Below are 21066 nucleotides of genomic sequence, written 5' to 3'. Positions count from 1 at the left end.
CCACAACACCACACAGCTTGGTATCATCAGCAAACTTGCTGAGGGTGTACTCGATCCCACTGTCCACGTCACCAACAAAGATGTTAAATAGCACTGGCCCCAGTACTGATCCCTGAGGAACACCACTCGTCACAGGCCTCCACTTGGACGTTGAACCATTGACCACAACTCTTTGAGTGCGACCATCTAGCCAATTCCTTATCCATCGAGTGGTCCATCCATCAAATCCATGTCTCTCCAGTTTAGAGACAAGGATGTCGTGTGGGACAGTATCAGATGTTTTTGACAAGTCCAGGTAGACGATGTCAGTTGCTCTTCCCCTATCCATCAATGCTGTAACCTCATCCTAGAAGGCCACCAAATTAGTCAGGCAGGATTTGCCCTTAGTGAAGCCATGCTGGCTGTCACCAATCACCTCCTTATTTTCTATGTGTCTTAGCATAGTCGCCAGGAGGATCTTCTCCACGATCTTGCCGGGCACAGAGGTGAGACTGACTGGCCTATAGTTCCCCAGATCTTCCTTTTTTTCCTTTTTAAAAACTGGGGCTACATTTTCCCTTTTCCAGTCATTGGGAACTTCACCAGACTGCCATGACTTCTCAAATATGACAGATAGTGCTTTAGCAACTTCATCTGCCGGTTCCCTCAGGACCCGCGGATGTACCTCATCAGGTCCCATGGACTTGTGCACCTTCAGGTTCTTTAGATGGTCTCGAACCCCGTCTTCTCCTACAGTGGGCAGTTCTTCATTCTCATAGTCCCTGCCTTTGCCTTCTGTGACTTGGGCTGTGCAGCTGGAGCTCTTGCCAGTGAAGACTGAGGCAAAAATTCTTTGAGTACCTCAGCCTTCTCCATATCCCAGGTAGCCAGGTCCCCTGTTTCCTTTTGGAGAGGCCCTAGATCTCTTTTTATCACTGACATATCTATAGAAGTTCTTCTTGTTGCCCTTGATGTCCCTGGCCAGATTTAATTCTGTCAGGGCTTTAGCTTTCCTTACCTGATCCCTGGTTGTTTGGACAATTTCTCTGTGTTCTTCCCAGGCTACCTGTTCCTGCTTCCACCCTCTGTGGGCTTCCTTTTTGTGTTTGAGTTCATCCAGGAGCAACTTGTTCATCCATGCAGGCATCCTGACGTTTTTGCCTGACTTCCTCTTTGTTGGGATGCACTGCTCCTGAGCTTGGAGGAGGTGATCCTTGAATATTAGCCAGCTTTCTTGGGCCTCTCTTCCTTCCAGGGCTTCATCCCGTTGTACTCAACCAAGGAGATCCCTGAAGAAGCCAAAGTCGGCTCTCCTGAAACCCAGGGTAGTGAGCTTGCTGAGATCCCTCCTCAGAACATGAGGCCCACGTGTTGTTAAATTCAAGCAGTCCACCATACTACCTGTGATTCTGATTGCTCTTGAGACAAAGGCTTGGAAGAGATGAAAGGAAGAAGAGTATGGAGCCTGAATATCTGCTTAATAGTAAGGACATTAAAAGGTTTCAGGTTTTTATTTTATACATTAAACCAACAAATTTAAGCAGCACATAGAGATTGCTCGGGGGTTTCAGCTTCACTGCATGTGTCACTTAGGCACCGCAGGACAAAACAATCCAGCGTGTACTGCTGGGAACCACATGGCATTGGAAGGAGAGAACGATTTTGTAATCTGACTGCTATGGTGCCCTTATAGTCTGGTTTCTTTGTGCCAGTGGCAACTTGCTTGAGTAAAGAAGGTGTGGGAACTATGGGATTTGGTCTCATTCGCCTCTCTAGCTGTTTTCCAACCCAGTGTGAGTCATCACAACGTCTCTCAATAATTATTGCACTTCATATACCCCCAGGAAATGCATATTAAGACCATTATTTTTAACTATCTTCTTAGGCCTCGGGAAGACATTGATTGAATTTTATGCTCTTTTCTACCCCTCCCACAATTTCTACTGAACTCAGCTTCTATTTTCCATCCATATCTTAAAATATCAGTTTGCTTGTTTGAAGCTGCCATGAAGAGTTTGGACAATAAAGCACTTATATCTTTCTGCCTCCAACATTCAGTTAAAAAGACAAAAAAAAAAAAAAATAGATTCTGCACTTGATAAAAATAGTATTTGGATGGTCTGGAACACACAGGAAATTGCTGCATGTTATATGAAGCTGAAACATTACCTGTAAATAGTTACAAATAAAGAAAAATAAGCAAACAATAGATTGATATTGAGGAGACTTAGAAATCCTGAGGATGATCTACTGCTTGACAATGCATTATCTCCCTGTTTTGACTACAAACAGGGACCAGAATTCAGTTGGGATTAATTTAAAGCTCACATGTAGTATCTACAATTTTGGTTTTTGATTTCTGTGGTCATAACATTGAGCTGATAAAAAGAAATGGCTAAGTTAAACCATAGCTTTAGGCATGAAATACTGCCTGAAAAACTGCAATACCTTCTAAATGTATCTATGTTCTCAAACGGCAACACTTTAATATGCACCTAAACAAAAATTTCTCTTAAACGGTAAAAAAAAATCGTTCAGCAGTTTCTAAAGCTTGTTTGTCTTTTTTTCATTCCTCTTCTAAGTATTTCCCACTCTTATTGAGTGCTTGAGTGACATCTCCCAAAGACAAGATTTTGACTATCATTTCACTCACACTGAAGATGCGATCAGCTCATTTTAGAGCTTCTCATTGCTACCTTGACAGATTTGTCAAGGTGCTTCCTTTAAGAGCAACCTTTTCTTCTGTGAAGATAATGTTCCTTCTTTGTAAGGAAATTCGTAATTTTTCTCAAACAGACCATATCACTCTGCTAATTTGAGCTTGAGACTGGAAATGGTTTTGAAGTCTCTTGAAATCCTATTCAATTGGCAAGTCCTTTCTATCTCAAGGTCAGATAAAAGTTCACTTATTTTCTCAATGTAATTGACATTTTAAGAACATTTGTTATAAAATTTCCATTTTCTTAATTACATGTTCAACCGTTTCTCTTGTATTGGATTGAAACCTCTGAATACACATATTTCTGCAGAAAAAAAGTAGGTATATACACAGAAAGAAGACAATAGCCCAATTCCTTCTACAAAATTGCATCAGTATGGCTTTGAACTTTCCTCACATTTTCCAAAATGCTAAAAAAATTACGACATTTCAAAGAACTACATAATATCACTTCTCACTTTAGCAGCTCTTAATACTTCCTCTGTATTCAGCATTTGGAATTTTCTGATGACTTTCTGACATGTTTTTGGCTACTATTGCAGAGCCTTAATTCACTCAAAAGCCTAGTAATCACTGAGGCTTTACAATGAAAAATAAAATTATCAAGCAAGCTGAAGAAGATTTGCAGACAATTTGGTTCAGTCTTTGTCGTGGGTTAGGTTGTAAACCACCCCACACACACAGCTGGTCACTCCCCCTCCCCCACCCCCAGGAATGAGGGAGAGAATTAAAGAAGAAACGGGAAACCCGTGGGTTGAGATAACAATGATTTAATACAGATGATTTAATACAGTGTATGTGCTTACCACCCCCTCGTATGCGAAGCCCGTCTCGTCCCGAAGCTGCAATCCCGGACGAATGTGAGGCCCCAAAATAGAGAGGGGCACAGAGAGAGAGAGAGAGAGAGAGAGAGAGAGAGAAGGAAAAGCAACAGAGCGAAAGCGCAGCAAGCGCAAAAGCCAAAGCGCAAAAGAGCCAAAGCGCAAAAGCCCTTCTTCCCGGCTGCCCCTCACTTTTATACTGGGCATGACGCTGCATGATATGGAATACTGATTGGCCAGTTTGGCCCTCAGTCTTAAGTTCCACACAAATGACAAGGGGAATCGTGTCCCCCTTGTCCCAGCTATGCTCCCCCCTTATCCCGCCGTGTTTCTGTACTCCGCACACTGAAAAGTCCTTGGAGTTTCACTTCCAACCACAAACATCAGCTTGCTATCAACATTCTTCAGAGAGTGAGCCTCTGAGTAAAACCAAAACACGGAGCTCTTCTGGCTGTTAAAAAAAACCACAACTCTGTCCCAGCTAAAACTGGGACAGTCTTACATTAATCCAAAAAAGAGGAGCCTGGAGAAGACCTAATTTACAATTTACAAACTATATATAAATTTACCAATCAAAACAGAACAAATCACGCAGGACACAGAAAGAACAGTGGGTTCTGTTAAAAAAGACACCTACCTGGACCTAGTAAAAGAGATCCAGGTTATGGAGATGTAATAATAAGGTTGGAAGATGGTTCTATTTCTGTTATAAACATGTCACGTCAAAAAAGAGAAGATTCAATGACGTCTATGGGGTGTTTTGCATATCTCTCATTAGACAAGTAGTAACCATATGTTGCAATCTCAAAAAAAGAAAAGCCCTGAAAGCATGTTTGCTTAATTTTTAAAATATGGCTTTACACTGAAAGAAATATTATTAGTTAAAATAACAATAATCATGGAGTTATTTTTCCTATAGATTTAACTGTAATAAATGCTTTTTACACCAACATGTTGTACAGAATAATTTGTGTGTTGTCTTTTTTTTCCTCAATGGCAGTGTAAGAACAGAGAGAGGAATTTTTCCTCACTTGCAATCATTTTTCATGATCATTAGTAAAGATTCTACCTTGGGTCTTTCAAAATAATTCTGAAAAGGCAGCAGTGGCTAGAATAGAAACCAACTTGTTCTTATTTTCTGTGATTTACTAGTTCCAAAGTACGATGGGAAATACTAGAAATTACTTATTTGCTCAAAAGGAAATCTAACTCCTTCAAATTGAACTGGGCCTAGAGAGAGAAGCCAAGTGTGTTCCATAGCTTAGTCCACATTCGACTCAGTCTCAAAACATAAAATTGGGTATCTGATCAATTAGTACTCAGTGCATAAGTCTATTTATGTGGTTAAACCAAAAGGGAAGAAACATTACTAAAAAGTGTGCTGTTATTAAAACTAATTGGTTTTTGTTCATACAAATTGACAAAGAACACTGAGGATCCTGAAACTGAGTAAGCAACTGCAGACCCAAATACACACCTCCTTGTATCTCAAGCAGGTCAGGTCTTACCCTAGACTTGATTTTCCCTATTGATATGAACATTAGTGAAGTGAAATATGAGGTAGGCATTTCCCTTATGCAGGTATAGGCTAAAGAAGGAATGCAGCTCTGCACAGAATAGAGACTTTTCCTCAAAGTCTCCTGGAATACCTAAATTCCTTCCATGCTGCTCTTGACCCTCCATTAGTAGCGGGCTAGAAATTCTTGAAAGTTGAGTCAAATAATAAAGTCATTGGGCAGAGAGATTTAGGGAGAACTTTGACCATCTGAAGATAGTCACTGGTTTCCGAAGGTCCGTATGGGGAGCAAAAAGGAGCTTCTTTGTACCCACAAAGAGGAAAAGCTAAATTTCACCAATGGAAACAGCAGTGAGCATGGAGTGCTCCTCAGTGGTCTAATGCAATATGCATCTTTGTGCTCCAGCTGTGCACACTCTTTCTGTGAGCTTTGTGCAAAGTCTGTCCTTTTGATGTTTCATTGAAAATCCCACAAGTTAAGTGGCAGCCTCCCTGGAAAGGGAAATCAAAGCAGTCAATATGTCAGGGCAGAAGAAGAGTCTGAAAATATTTTTTAAGCTAATGAAATGATTGTGAACTTGAATCTTGTTTTTGGTAATAGCTTTTCCTTCATAGCAATGCCAAGGTGAGCTAGGAATAAGGTTCATTAGAAGTTTACCACCTCTTGGCTGACCAGCTTTAATGCATGTTATTTTTGTTGCACTAATACTTAGGTAGAAAACATTTTATGTCTAAGTTATTAGTACTTGTAAATCGAGAGTTTATATTTTGGCAAATATTTTGCAAATCTGATTTACATTCCACCTTAAAATGGTGGTTCTTAGGTTAATTTACTTTTTTATCTTGAAAAATATCAATTTATACAAAGCATTGTTATACAAAGTATTTTTTGACAAAAAATAAAGATTTTATGTCATTTTTAACTTTTTGAATAATACAGGTAAGAATCCAAATAAGGTTGAGTGTGACAAAAATCACGAAACCCTCAAATTTTTAAAGAATAGAAATGCTTCATGAAAAAGAAAAAAATTTTTATAGTATGCAGATTTTTTTTTTTTTTTAATTTCAGTGGAGATCTTTTAGCATTCAACTGATTTAGATAGGACCACAGAGGTTTCATGCACAACTACTACTGTTTATTTTTTTTGTGATCTGTTGGAAATGTTAGTAGCATTTTAAAATAGGTCAGTTCAAACTAGACCAGGAAAAAAACAGTTCCCCATTTCCATCTTACTTCTCAAAATGTAATGATTCAGCATAGTGAACAGGTTAACATCATGGATGCATTCTGCTTAATTTTCTTCAAGTAGCTCTACTCAGTTTATTTGGCATTTTCACTTTACACTAGGGCTTAGTTTCTGTTTGTACCCAAGGATATCCCAGCATAGTCTGTAATAGTTCACATGACTGTGAGAGCAATCTAGTATACCGAAGCAAGAGCCAGGGACCAAGTCTTCAGTATTAAAGATCATCCACCACATGCATCATTCTTCAACTAGTGCTTTGAAACCAGTTTGGAGTTTTAAGGATTCTCAGTCTGTGCCAGCTTAATGCAACTGTCTGTGGACTAGAATCAAGGAACTATGCGATGCAAGATACTGCAGTAGAACAAAAGACACCTGCAAATGTGACAGGCTTGAAGAGCTATGGCTCAGTGCCTACAAACCTGTCTGCCTTTGCAGAATGCTATTTTGAGACCTTTCTAGGAATGGTGTTGCAGTGTGTTATTTTATCAATATCCTTATGTGGAGGTGCAACTTATAGAAATACCTTGGCCAGGCACCATAGACGTAGACAATCCATTTTGCAGGTGAATGTGTATGGGGACCTAAATCAAGAGGAAGAAAAAGCCTGATATTCCATCCTGTTGTTTACTAACCTTCTTGTTTACAAAGCAGTGATGCTTACCCATAAATCAGTACCCATTTGAATGGGTACACCAAATAAATCCACATATAGAGCGTTTTGGAAAACTTATTTCTAGGTATTAAAAAATCACAGTTGAATGTTCAGAAGTGACAGTGACTGCAGCTGATGTTAATGGTTTTTTATAAATAACAGGTCGATCCTGAAATTTAAACATGTCAAATTGCTGAATCTGTTTTTAACTCTGAAGCAAATTCTCAAATTTCTAGACATCAACGCATAAGCACCTGTTATGGCCAGAAGCAAAAAGCTCAGCATATGATTACGATCATAGAGGAATACTGCTGTGATTCACAGCTACTCTTGTTTACTTTTGCTTATTATCTGCTGTAAACTTATTAAGAAAATTTTAAACGAGCTGGCTGAAACTAGAAAGGGAAACTTTAGTCTTCCATCTTAGTTCTCTGAAATTGATTTAACATAGCATACAGGTTTAAATATGACCAAAATCGATAGCTTAATCTTTGAGTCATTTTGCCATGTGCAGTAAACCTGGGATTACCCACTGCAGAACTGAAGTCTGAGTCCTTTGGCAGGAGAAAGCATCTTGCCCCTCACCTGCTTCAAGATTAATAATAACACTCCAACGAGATTAGAGCCATTACTCTTCCTGACCTGACCCAAATGGCACAAATGGGATTTTAAAGACAGTGTCTGCTGGAAAGATCCAGTAGAATGATGAGGTGCACAGAATAGCTACCATGAGGAATCAGCAGTGATAGACTGTCAGTGTTATAAAGAAGATATCCTATTAGGTTTAGCTATTATCCCAGAAGAAGATTATAGTCATAGATCCTGACCTTTAATTAAATGGACAGCACAAAGAGAGAGAGAAAGAGAAACAAACTTGTGCCAAAAAAGTGGCAACTTTTACTGTCTTGATAGCAAGTCTGTGAAGTGGAAAAGGGACAGTGGCCAGTGGGAGATTTTACATATTGTTATTTCTATCATTTGTTGAAGAGACAAAAAGTGGTGATGACATAGAACAAAAAGTCATGAACAGTTCTGCTTTATTGGCTAAAGAGTAAAATAATTCTGAATTTTCACAATTAGAAAAGGAAAAAAAGAAAAAAAGAAGAAAGTAAGAAAGGGAGGGAGAGGAGAAGGAGGTTAGGTGAGGTGAGGCGAGTCAAGGCAAGGCAAGGAAAGGCAAGACATTGTTCAAACTGGCGCAGCACATATTTTGAAACTGTCTTTGTTTTTACTCTGTAGAGAACTGGTTCACTTCCTGCTGAATACAAATGAACATTGGATAAGCTTTGTCATCCACTTGTCCTGAATGTCACTTCCCTTGGGCCACAGTATGGCAGGATAGTAATGCCCATCATTTTCTTACCTCACGTTTTGTAAATACTGAAAAAGATACACAAGGAGAAAAAATGTTGGTGAATTCTGAAGGTGACTTAAAGAAAAAATATTTCCAATGTGTTTTGGGTAAGTTTATTCCTTAAACTTTCATTATCCAAGGACACTCCAATAGAGTAATATGTGTCTGGATGTAGTTCTAAGTTATTTGTGCTCATTCAGAGTGAACTATATCTTACTTCATGATCAATCCTTGGATAATGTTCTACTTGCAGAATAAGCCATGTAAGCATAAGCAGCACACAGCACAAGCTAATCTGTCAATTTTTTGTAAACAACATGAGAAGAATTGCAAAGTTTTCATGATCAGTTAACTCTTGAGAAAAGACAAAACTGTTTAACTTAATAACACCTAAAATCATGATATGTTCAGATACTATTTGCTCTTAATCTGATCACCTCCATGCATAGAAGTTAGAATTTAAAAAATATGGATTTCTTCATTGTTACTTATTTTTCCAGTTTCTCCAGACCTGCACTATAAAAAAGTTGCAATGTATAAAAAATCCCCATGACTGAGAACCTTGAAGGTGACAAGAATGGAAATAAGACTATTTCAGTGAACTCTAAGATGATTGTTTGCATACACAGTAGGAAAAAGATATAGCTGTTATGGTTGACAAGTAATGAACCTTCTCGGTTGATTTAAAACAGGCTTCAAAAACCTAAAAAAAACTCAATTAAACAAAAAGAAATTATATATTTTAATGGCAGATCTTATTGAACTCATCAAAAATATTCTGATTAATATTTTATATTTATCAGGAAAGGCTAATGTAACTCACTGAAACTTATTGTAATTACTTAAATTTGAGAAGATTCTCCAGGCATTGTGGAGGAAGCATTTATTTCAAAACTGATTCATAGCTGACTGAATAATAGGATTTTTCCTTTCCAACAAAACAACAAAACAAGGAACTGTTACTTTAAGCACCATGGAAGTTTCCACCACATCTGCCAAGATCTAGCACCATGGTGGGTTCTTGCATTTCTGGATTCAGCTGTTACAACACATGGTGCAGTGAGTTGTACCTCTTGCCCTGTGTATAGAGTCATATTACTAAAGCAAAGTGTAGAGGTCAGTCCTGTAGCTCCAGGCTCCAGCTGTAGAATCCAATGCTTTTATCAACTGAAGACTCAATTTTCAATTCCAGGTCATGACCAAGATGGTAATTGTCAAATAATACAACTGCTTATTATAGTAACCTAGTGACTTTCATCTGAATAAGAAAACATTTGTGGAGTTTGAAAATGAAATAACAGCAAAGATATGTGATAGAATAATTTAATGGAATATACTTTCACCTCTGGAAATCTAACTGCAAATCCTGAACTGGTCATCTGAATCATTCATTGTAACAAGTCCTTGGTCATTTATTTCATTTATTTCTCAGTGAATAGTAGTTTTCTTCAAAAAATTGCAACATACTGGCAGTCTTTACATAACAGAATCAGAAGTCTGGAATAACAGAAACACTTATCTTTAAGGATTAAGATAATTTAAATCTAGGTAGATTGGCAAAATATCTGCCTGAAATGTTCACTTTTCCAAGTGTTTCACTTCCATATATATCAAATATACATATGCATATTCTCATTTGCATGTCAAATGATATTGACAGGCAGCTTCATTTTTCCATGGTTAAAAAAGATTACTAATAACTGTTTTAAGAAGAGACAAAATTTTGAATCATGTTGCCCAGAAATGTGAGTTTTGAAAATAATTATATTTAACACCTATAGACTCCTCCTCACACACAATTAATTTTAAACTAACAGCGAAGAAAACAGTTAAAGACTACTAAGACAGGGATGAGGTGTCTGAAATATATCAGAATTTACCCATACAAACCCTTATTCATGTGAATAATCACATCAACTTTCTTCAAAGTACTCACACAAGTAAAGCTTTGCAAGATCAAGCTACTATCTTGCTGACTATTCTTAAAATCAAGGACATTCAAGAAATGAGGGACGCAGAACAATGATTCCACAGGATTAAACATTAAATCAATGATCAAATATTAAATGGAGGATTACAGAAAATGACTGAGATACATTGCTCTTAATTGTGTAAGTTATGGACCCAATTGCTGGTTTCATTTGCAAAAGAGAAATAATTTACAAGGTTAATTGCAGTGTCACCTCACAGCCTTCAGTTCTTTTTCATGTTGCGCAAAGCGAGTGTGAGCAGATGGACAAGGAGAACATCTGGCGGAGAGAAATGGGATCAATGCTGCTGACAGTCTTGACTGATTTCCTTTGGTGTGCACACAAAATAATTGCTGACAGAAAGGGCAGTCAGAAGTAAAGCTCCAAGCCTGGAGTGAATCTTTGCTGATGCTATTAGGGCGCAAACTAACTTCTGTAGCTCTCCCTGCCAAAATTTGGAAGACCTTAAGTATCTTCCAAAAAATGTAGTGATAATTGGCTATTGTAAAATATATGTCCTTAAAATGAGTGATACTCTCATGCAGTTTTCTTCATTCACATTTACTTTTATCTCTAAAACTACTAGGCTCTAATTTAAGTTCATTTCTTTAAAGATGTGCCTATGAACCAACTGTAAGGTTCTTCCCTTTCATCCACATATATATGTATGATATATATATCATCCACACGGTGATACCGTGCCAAAATATGGTAGATCTTATGAACCAAAGGTCTGCAAAAAGCATCCAAGACTGCTAAAGCAAACTTGTAGAATATACAATATCATACTGCAATTATTTTCAATTATTTAGTATTACTTTTAAATTCTTCTTTTAATGTGATTGTAAAATAGAGAATTGGCTGATGTCATATCAAAACCACTCTCCAATATCTTGGAGGGGTTGTAACAATGAGAAAGGGTCCTTGGTTTGCACATAAGAACAAATGTAACACCTGTCTTCACCAAATACCAAAAGAAAGATCTGTGAAATTATGGGCTAGGCAGCCTCTACTCAGTTCCTGGGAACATGTAATTAGGGAAGCCATTTCCAGGCAAAAGAAAGAAAAAATGTTAGGTGGAAAATAATAGTGCAGACTTCCTATGGGGAAATTCTTTATGAGCTTGATTACCTTTTGTCATAAAATGACTAGATCTATGGGCAAGGGGAAGGCAGTGGATATAATTTATCTTGACTTTAACAATGCTTTGAACATAGCAGGAAGATAGCATTCAGAGTGACCTTAAAAATTTGAGGAATTGTCCAAGAGAAACCGGATGAAGTTCAGCATGGACAAATGCAAAGACCAGCTTGGACTGGTACTGGCACAGTCTGGAGATCTGTATTGCACTGTCAGAGAAGGGCCCAGCAGTTCTAGTGAATAGAAAGTTGAACCAGAGCCAGTCGTGTGTCATTGTGAGAAGTAACCACATCCATAGCTGGTGGATTAAAGGAAGTGATTGCTACCCTCTACTGGGCACTTAATGAGGCTGCATCTGGAATACTGCATACATCTCTGGACACAGGAAAGGTGTCAAGAACCTGGAAAGAGTCTGATGGCAGGTTCCTAAAAAAGCTTAGGTAGCTGGAGCGTATAATATAGTAAAAGAGACTGAGAAGGCTAACGGGGGATGTATTTGCTGTTTTTCATACCCAGAGGTGTGGTTATAGAGAAGATGGAGCCAGAACCTTCTCGGAGATGCACAATTAAAGGACAAGAATTAGTGTTCAGAAGGTGCAACAATGAAAACTTATTAGTGATGAAGAAAAATTAAAAATCTTTACTGTAAGAGTGGTAGAGTATAGGTTGCCTAGAGATGCTGTGGAGTCTCCATTTTTTGAGATTTTCAATGAACAACTAGAAAATACCTTGAGAAACTTAACTTTGGAATAAACCTTGCTTGAAGAAGGAAGTTGGACCAGAAATTTTGAAGTTTTTTCCAAATTTTGTATGATTTAATTATCAGATTCTATAAGGCAAGGTCCATTCTGTTCAGATCATTAGTCCAGATATCCTGACACTTAAAAAAACAGGAGGAAAAACTGTTGAGATCTAGGGATCTTATTCTAGAATTTGTGAAATGGGCTGAGATGATTATGATGACACAAAAAAGCAACAAGGTAATGGTGTTCTTGAGGAAGACAGGGCTTACTCTTCAGATCAACAAGAAGAGCAGGAAATCTGTACTTATGGAAGAAATTTAAACCTTTTCATCTCCCTCTCCTCCTCCTTTACTGAATATGTCTGACTAGCTGTGTTCCTGCATTAGACAACCCAGTCTCTTACTACCTCCCACTATGAAATCAGGGCTGAGACTGTCCATGAATGTGGAGTCTCTGTTATTATAACTAGAAAAATCACTGCTCTAGAAGAGACTTAATTGTTTGATCCTGATTTCCAGCTGAAAAACTTGGGAGGTGACAGGGTTACATCCTTTAGAGATCATATAGTAATTCAGATTATAAGAAACTTCTGAAGGTCTTTTTCCAACCTTCTGTTCCAAATATGGTCAACACTGAATTCAGACCAGATTGTTCAAGATTTTGTCCACAAAGATCTTGAAAACCTCGAAGGATGGACAAGCTCTCAGGATGACCTTTTCCAAAGCTTAATTTTCTTACCAGTGACAATTTTTTTCCTTATAACTGGTCAGAATATCCCCTTTTACAATTTGTGACCACTGTCTATTCTTCTCTCATGCATCTCACCAGAGAGCCTGACATTGTCTTCTCAGTAACTTCCCCATAGGCACTGGAAAGCTACTTCTAGGCCCACTCCAAAGCTGTCTCATCTGCAGGATGAACAATTCCCAGTCCTTCAGCATCTCATTAAAGAGCAAGTGCTCCAGCCCCTCCTCCCCAGCCCTATCATCTCGGTGGCCCACCGCTGAACTCACTCCAGTTTATCAACATCCTTTTTCACATGGGGGGCCCTAAACTGGACAAAGTATTCCAGATGCAGTGTAACTAGTGCTGCAAAAAGATGAATCATCAAGTCTCTTGACCAAGTGGCTGCACTGTTTTTGATATAGCCCAGGATACTATTAGCCTTCTTTCCTGCCAGAGCACACTGCTGTCTGCTATATAGCCCACTGTCCACCAGGACCCCAGCAACTGTCAAGCAGGGCTGCTTCTCAGCTGGTCGGTCCTCAGCTCATACTTTTTCAGGCATTGGCCCATCCCAGGTATAAGCATTCACATTTGTTTTTGTTGAATTTCATGAAGCTGCCCTTTGCCCTTTTGCTCCAGCCTGTCTGAATATCAGGCCTACTCTTAGCAGGTTTAGCAACCGCACCCCCAGTCTGGCATCATTTAGAAACCTGATGAGAGTGCACTCCACCTCTTCTGGGTTGTTTGTAAAGATATTGCACAGGGCAGGTCACTGGACAGATCCTTGAGGTACTCCACTTGGAACGGGCCACCAGGCAGGATATGAAACATTAATCACTTCCCTTTGATCCTGACAATCCAGACAGTTTTCACCCATCCACTGGACCACTCATGTAGACCATAGCATCCCAACTTTATTACAAAGATACTCCGGCTTCTTTTTTCATACGTTGAAAGAATATTTTTTGTTAATTTGTTTCTGATCTTGATTTATTTGATAAGGTCTTGTGGTGCAATCAATTCAGAGATTCATCTGGACTGTGCTGGTTCTATGTTATACTCTGCAAGCTGATATAACTTAAAAAAAACCCCACAGTCAGATGTTTGGGATATCTCCATCCTTGGCTCTCATGTAAAGGAAATTGCTTTTGAGATTGTTTTTCAAAGTAACTAATCAATTGTCTGTTTATATATAATACTCCATATGAATGTACTCAGATTTTTACAACAAAAATATGAAATTGAGCAAATCATTAAAACCTTTCTTATGTCAAATCGAAATCACATAATTTGTTAGCTGATTCCCTACTCTACAAACAACACCAATATTTTTAAATGTCTTTTTCATTTCTGTCTTTAGATCCTGAGGTCTCAAGCAATTATGGTGGCTAAAGTTCACTTCTTTCAGTCCGCCTGCTCTTCTGACTCCTGGTTGGTTTTGCTTCGTTAATCTTTAAAACTTGACTTTACTACCAGACTGTAATGTCTAATAGCTAATACTGCTGTGCCTTATGGAAACAAGAGAGATACATCTACACATTTACTTTTTTAGTTTTTTTGTGTTTATTCTTCTCTTTTTCTGTCTTTTCTCAAGGTAGGGAATAATTTCCCAGTTATCAATCACAATGCAGCATGTGTCCTATGCACATGACGTATTGAAGAGAAGTTGAAGGGTGAGCTCTCCCCTGGTCTTAGCCTTCCCTCTACAAAGTACAAATAAAGTTGTTTCTGTCTTGTCGAAGTAGGAAACATTGTACACAATATATGTAATTAATTACCACCAACATTGTTATTTCTGGAATCCAGCCAGTTACAAAAGAGCTTCTCCTTGTTGTGTTGCTTCAACATATACCTTTTCCCCTCTGATGAAGATCCAGAAAGGAGCTTCTATGTATTCAACTATACATGAGAACTTTTCCCAAACAGTTTATTATTTTCCTCTGACATTGGCTATCATATTTTTTCTCTCATTTTTAAACTAGCTCATCAATTCTGATTAGTTACAGACAAGTCTGTACGTATGAGGAGCAACACATAATATAGATGATTTTCCTATTTTTGCATACATGCTTGTGACAAGCAGTGCTGTGTAAATAACAATAATGCAAAAAGAAAAAAAAAAAGCCACCATAAAAACAAACAAAACAAAACAAAACCCTTTGCAGAAGAAACATGAACCTGCTTATTTTTATAACTTGCAGCAGAGGAGAAGGGCGCATATAGAAAGGTAAGCTTGACAAGTTGAAGGAATGGATTAGATGCTGCCGTATTTGCTGAAGACGGATTGAGGATGGCCATGGTCAGAAGTTTCTGCTACTATGTTTCCACTCTGTGGTAACAATTGACAATATTCTTTTGACTCTTTCACCATAGTACCAGTTACTGTAATAATACTAAATCTTTCGGGCAGTAGCTGATAGAAATTTCTAGTTTCCCTTTCTCTTTTTTCCCTCACTGTTTTCTCACACTACTACGATATTACTACAGCAACAGAGTTTTTTTCCATGCTGGAAACTGCAGAACAATGTTGGGAGTAGGAACTTGAATTCCGATGTGATTTTCTTGGGACCATATTAACTCTCCTCCTGGGATCCACAGGGTCTCACCGGTGGAGCTTTTGTTCTTTGCAGGGGAAGATAGAATATGCAGTAGGCAGGAGAAAACCCAACTCACATCCTTCTTGGCTCCCTGTAATTTCTGTGGAGAGGTCATGCGGTTGGCAAAGAAGAAGAAAAACACATTAGGAGGTTTAGAATGGGTCTATGTGTCCCGCAAAACAGTTTACATTCAGTACCAGACTCCTATGAGGAGTGCTATTAATAGCGGTGCGTAGTGATTCAATCATTTGCTTTCTTGTAACCATGAAAACATAGTCTTTGTTGATATCCCTATTCTGCTCACCATTCTTGTGAAATTTCTTTCTTTTCTGTCTGAGTATTCTAAGCAAATAATTTTCTATGGAAGTCCCTAAGGCAATCCATAAAGACCATATTTACTGGCTGGTCAACCAACCTGAAACAAGGAACCTGTAAGTGTGGTTCTAAATGGAGCTAAAAGCATCTTTCTAAAGCCTGTGAGGCTCTATCAGCTCTAGCCCTCCCAGTGAGATATTATGACATTTGGTTTTTTGACATAGAGAGGTGAAAAAAAAACAGAAAATGTAAGACGTTCTTGAAGACAGGAACATACATGGGACTGAAGAGAAGGAGAATGAGTCTTGGCAGGATAATGAAAAAACATGACAGATGTTAATGGTTCATAAGAATTCAGAAAAGCTTTACAGTGAATGGAATTTCTACAGGAAAAAGTGTTCTAAAGCAAAATGGCCATTCGCTGGCACTGTGCCTGATCGTAACAATTAAAACTAAGAAAGTCTTTGAGTATTTTTTCTTTATACTTAAAATACAGGGAAATGTAAAACAGTGAAAACAGCACTCTGCTTAATATAACGAATATCAGAATCGTCTCAGATAAATGCTGCATTCTCTGAATACGAATAAGAAGGAAGTTCTAAAACGTGAGTAGAAAATACTGAAGAATAACATTAAGAAATATTAGGCAATATTTAAGGCACATAAAAATAGACAGACATGTTAAATGTGTATGTACCTCTTTACAAATGTTCAGAATCTAGAAAATAAAAAGGTTAATGAAAATCTCAGCATTAACATGGAAATATCACAGATTCCTCCAAAGTTTGATGAAAGCAAGGCAATAAATGAAACTCTGCAAATAGGAAAGTAAAAATTATTTGTGATTTAGAGATAATCATGCTAGAAGAGACACAGTGCCTTATGTTAACAAAGGTTTAAGTCAGATGTGTGTATTGCATTGGTGGTATCACAAAAGACCACAAAAAATAGAATTTTGTGTTGAAAAGGGGCAAGTATGATATTGGGGTTTTACTATAAGTTATACAGCATGATAACTATGAGTGTGCAAAGTAAGAGATTATTGAAAAGATGTAAATGTACAAACCAGGATATTTTGATGACTTTATATGGACTGGGTCAATTTGGTAATGCACTGTGGTGCAATAATAACATGTTTTACACCATCAATGGATATTTCTTGAACTAGCCAGTTAGAGACTTCAAGATCTGGGACAGTCTTTGATTATGTCTTGAGAACTATTGAGATCACTATCCAAGACTAAACTACCAAAGGGAAGCTCTATTAGAGTGGCAATAATGCAGTGAAATTTTGATCCTTATAGGGAAAAAAAAAAAAAAAAGTAAAAAACTATCATGTTGTAAATATCTAATTTTAAAAAGAAAATGAACAAAATGAGAAAGAAGAAGCCAAAAAGTAAAGACCTATATGGCATACAAAGAATGATCATTGCTACCATAGAGGAACCACAAATTAAGTATGACTTTAAAAGAACTCAAAAAAAACTAATGTGATCAAACTGAAGTATTAGAAAATTATTACAAGCACAGATATTCTTCAGAGAGAGAAAGCAGTATCTCAATGGGGAAAATGAAAAGGAACTAACTGTGATGACTTAAAAGTATAATAAGGTGCATGAGAAAAGATTTTTATAGACATCTTCCTCATCCTAATACACTTTAAAACACCACAGAATCTTAAGTTGAAAGTATAAAGCACTAGGTTGTGAAGCTTGTAAATTACGATGCTATAAAAAGAAACTAAAGTCTTTGCAAGACTAATTAACATTTTTCATTGGTTTACACAGAAGGATTTTTGGAGGTTCTCATGTTGATGATTTCTCTCTGTACTTACAATGATGAACTGCGTAAAATTGAAATGTTGATAGAAATAGTTTTACAACAAATTGCTAAACTTTATAGCAAGAAATTGCCAAACTTTGTAGCAAGAAATTGCCAAGTATTTTTAAGAAACTCTAATGTAAGATTTAAAAAGTTCCTTATAGTGTTTAATCTGCTATTTAACTTGGCTTTAGCATCAGGGGAATAGAAATTAGTTTTTCAAAATAACTTACATTTACAAAGGCTACCATAACCAACTCAACAGGTGAATGAGGTCCTCACAGAGGGAAATCTGGAAAGGTGAAAGTCATAACCATAAAATTGCTAAGAGTCATAAAAGTATCAAAAGTGAATACAAAGCTCTGGGAGTGGTAATCAAATGCCTGGGGACCCAGGTGGTCTCCTCAATCCTGACATTGAGGGGAAAGGGTGTGAGGAGATGGGCACTAATAGAACGAGTTAATAATTGACTGCAGAACTGGTCTTGGTGGCAGGGTTTTGGAATCTGCGGCCATGTGACCCTGTTTGCAAACCAGTGTCTTCTTTGGAGAGATGGGTGGTGTCTTACTAAGCTGGGCAAAATTTTTTTTTGTCAATAGGATGTCTGATCTCATTAGGAGGGTGTTTAAAGAAGAACGACGGAGGAATGAGAGGCCAACCAGCAGACCTGTGAGGGATCGTTGTGAAAAGGGCATGGAGTGCTGTGATGAGGAGGGAACACAAAGTAAATAAAACAGAATGAGGTCTGATCTGGAGTATTGTGTCCAGTTCTGGGTTTCTGAGTGCAAGAGAGGCATGGACACACTGGAGAAAGTTCAACAAACAGCCACAAACATGATGTAGGGACCGGAGCACCTCACGTAAGAGGAAAGGCTGAGAAAGCTGGGACTGCTCAGCCTGTAGAAGAGGAGGTTCAGGAAGATCTTATCAATTTACATAAATACCTGAAGAGAGGGTCTAAAAAAGACAGAGTCAGACTCTTTTTAGTGGTGCCCAGTGACAGGGCTAGAGGCAGTGGGCACAGGCTGAAACACAGGAGGTTCTGTCTGAACATCAGGAAACACTTTTTTACTGCGAGGGTGACTAAGCACTGGTACAGGTTGCCCAGGGAGGTTCCAGAGTTTCCCCTCTTAGAAGAGAGGAGACAGAGTCTCCACCCTGTCTCTAGGTGGCCCTGCTTGAGCAGGGAGGTTGAATAAGATGGCCTCCACAGGTCCCTTCCAACCTCAACCATTCTGTGATTCTGTGAAAGGGACAGATAAATTCACAAGTGATCAGTGAAAGGATGAACAGCCATATGACAAAGCTTATAACAATACTAAATGGTTCGGAGTTCAGCTAAAACAGATGGTGAGGTCTTCCAGAAAGATCTCAAATGATACTCTGTGGCTGAGTGACATCATAATGAAGTAAAACCCGTTTGTTCCTATCAGCAAGAGGGACTAGATACTGAGCTAGGTGGACTTTTGATCTAACCCTACATAAACATTGCTATCTTCTAGACAGTTTACTAGGATCAGAATATACAAATGGAATGTACACAAGTTCTTCAAACATTTTCTCATGAACTGATTTTAACCTCATTAGTTGGACAACATATGCAAGAAAATGGCCACAGCCATTGACACAACTACCAGCCTCTTCAGGCAGGCCAGAAGTGCCTGAAAAAAAATGAACACTAATACTTTAGATAGCAGTGCCTTTGGGTGAAACCTCCAGTGACTTCAGGATTGCCTTGTTTATGAACCTAATTTCTAGAGAAATCAAAACAAATGCAAGAAAAAATATCTGTTCATAAGGCCATCACCTACATGGCACTAGCCAATGAAACCAGAACTAACATACTTTATGAGCAATTGCTCTATATCTAATCAATTACACAAATTATAACTCTCAGTTTTTAATGATCTAAAAGGCTGAATCCTTCTCCAGTTTTAGTTTTGATAAACAAAATGTTATTTTTTGTGGATATTTTCACTTCAGCTTCTGATATCCAGTGCTACAGCAAGTAATGAGATGATAAAATCCTAAAGACACAGTAGTAACTATCAAGTGACACCAGCTTGTTAAAGTGAAATCTGTTACAGAAGAACATAATTTTGGAAGAGATTTTGTAGAAGAGACATGTTTGCTTCATTAATTTTGGGGCTACTGCCAAGAATCTGTTCAGTGCAGAAAAATACTGGGAAGTGGGCTAGAGGATCTTTAGCACTGTATAGATGAGGGATTGATGCCTTTGCTACTACGTATACATCAGCCTTTTCATATGTAGAATCCTAACATAGATTGACAAAGATCTTTTTGTCTGCTTGTTCTTGCTATCTTGATATAGTGGACTAAAAGAAAAAAAAAAGGTGCCTTGCTTTCACAGAGCATATTTTTTGTCATATTACAAATTATGTTGTAGCCTACTGATTTTGAATCCTGTTTCACAGACTGTGCCATCCTTCCCTGGTTTGTCCAAGTCAATAAGTATTCTTACTAAACTGTCTAGGACTTTACAGACTAAATTAAATCACATGGCAAGTGACTGGATCCTTTCAATAAATATAAGAGTAGTTACAGATCTATTGCTGTAGGTAGCATTGTGCTGAAAAAGTGAATAGAGAATAATTAAATAGCATGTCAATAAGATGTGTTCTAGAAAAAAAAAAGATGTTTTAAAAAAAAAAATCAACTTTCTATTAGAGGTCATTTTAAATGACTTAGATACTGTATGGAAACAACCAGTAGCACAGACGCAATACTCTCATTTATGATACTCTCATTTACGAAATGAAACTCTGAAAAAGAGGTAAGGACTTGTCTATTGTTTATAAATTATGCTCGTTTATCCAATTCAGAACAGGAAATCCAGATGCTTCATACTTTGACATATCAAGATAAAAGTAATTTGCCAGTGTGAATCCAAAAACATTTCTTGCAAAGTTCTGGCAGCACAACAATTACAGTGACAGGTGATATGGTATTCTGAAGCCTTCTCAGGAAAAGAATTTCCACTCAGTGTCAAATGGACACTTGTCAAGCCAAGATGAATGTACATACTTAAAAGAATGTTGTCCATCTAGCTTGACAACTTCTGTAGGCTGAACAAATTCAATATGCTTCAGATATGATAGTTCAAGTAAATGTGTGAAGCACCATATGGAAGAAGTGAACACCTGCTGCAAGGTGTCACCTAGCAATATTGCTTGTGTCTAATGGAAGATTGCTGACATAATTTACAGAAGGGACAGAGTTTGTCCCCTACAGATGAAGAAATGATGGTAATGTGACTCACCGGGGACTTGAAAAGAGAGCAGATCCAAAATCTGTCACTTTTAGTAATGTACCTCAACAACTGCAGTTGCCATTTTTTTTGCAAGGTGGTGGGTTTTTTTTGTTTGTTTGTTTGTTTGGGTTTTTTTAACCATTATTGGCTGCATAGTCTTTTTTTGCCCTTTGGTTTACAGAGTTGGCTTATAGG

Source organism: Tauraco erythrolophus, chromosome 3 (genome assembly GCF_009769465.1).
Source record: "Tauraco erythrolophus isolate bTauEry1 chromosome 3, bTauEry1.pri, whole genome shotgun sequence".
NCBI lineage: Eukaryota > Metazoa > Chordata > Aves > Musophagiformes > Musophagidae > Tauraco > Tauraco erythrolophus.
The sequence above is the reverse complement of the archived record's forward strand: the minus strand, read 5'-3'. Positions refer to the sequence as shown.